Source organism: Rhincodon typus, chromosome 14 (genome assembly GCF_021869965.1).
Source record: "Rhincodon typus isolate 14 chromosome 14, sRhiTyp1.1, whole genome shotgun sequence".
In the NCBI taxonomy this organism is placed as follows: Eukaryota; Metazoa; Chordata; class Chondrichthyes; order Orectolobiformes; family Rhincodontidae; genus Rhincodon; species Rhincodon typus.
The window spans coordinates 14,402,876-14,403,778 of NC_063345.1; the positions used below are offsets into that span (position 1 = coordinate 14,402,876).

At 50.4% G+C, this 903-nt stretch overlaps 1 protein-coding gene across 1 annotated transcript in view; it reads right to left on the reverse strand.

Moving 5' to 3' along the window:
- tmem255a (transmembrane protein 255A) overlaps window positions 1-903 on the reverse strand; it is an 84,410-nt gene that overhangs the window by 26,879 nt on the left and 56,628 nt on the right. The gene's annotated exons all lie outside the window — the stretch shown is intronic.

The following is a 903-nucleotide window of genomic DNA, read 5'->3' on the forward strand; positions in this document are numbered from 1 at the left end:
AGAGACAGTGAGCGTGAGAGAGAGAGAGACAGTGAGCGTGAGAGAGACAGACAGTGAGCGTGAGAGATAGAGAGAGAGACAGTGAGCGTGAGAGATAGAGAGAGAGAGAGACACTGAACGTGAGAGAGAGACAGTGAGTGTAAGAGAGAGAGAGAGACTGAGCGTGAGAGAGAGAGAGAGAGACAGTGAACGTGAGAGAGAGAGAGACAGTGAACGTGAGAGAGAGAGAGACAGTGAGTGTAAAAGAGAGAGAGAGAGAGACAGTGAGCGTGAGAGAGAAAGAGAGAGAGAGACAGTGAACGTGAGAGAGAGAGAGACAGTGAACGTGAGAGAAAGAGAGAGAGACAGTGAGCGTGAGAGAAAGAGAGAGAGTGAGCGTGAGAGAGAGACAGTGAGCGTGAGAGATAGAGAGAGAGAGAGAGACAGTGAACGTGAGAGAGAGAGAGACAGTGAACGTGAGAGAAAGAGAGAGAGACAGTGAGCGTGAGAGAAAGAGAGAGAGTGAGCGTGAGAGAGAGACAGTGAGCGTGAGAGATAGAGAGAGAGAGAGACAGTGAACGTGAGAGAGAGAGAGACAGTGAGCGTAAGAGAGAGAGAGAGACAGTGAGCGTGAGCGAGGGAGAGAGACAGTGAGTGTGAGAGAGAAAGAGAGAGAGAGACAGTGAGTGTGAGAGAAAGAGAGAGAGAGACAGTGAACGTGAGAGAGAGAGACAGTGAGCGTAAGAGAGAGACAGTGAGCGTGAGAGAGAGAGAGAGAGACAGTGAACGTGAGGGAGAGATACAGTGAGCGTGAGAGAGGGAGAGAGAGACAGTGAACGTGAGAGAGAGATACAGTGAGCTTGAGAGAGAGAGAGAGACTGAGCGTAAGAGAGAGAGAGACAGTGAGCGTGAGAGAGAGAGAGA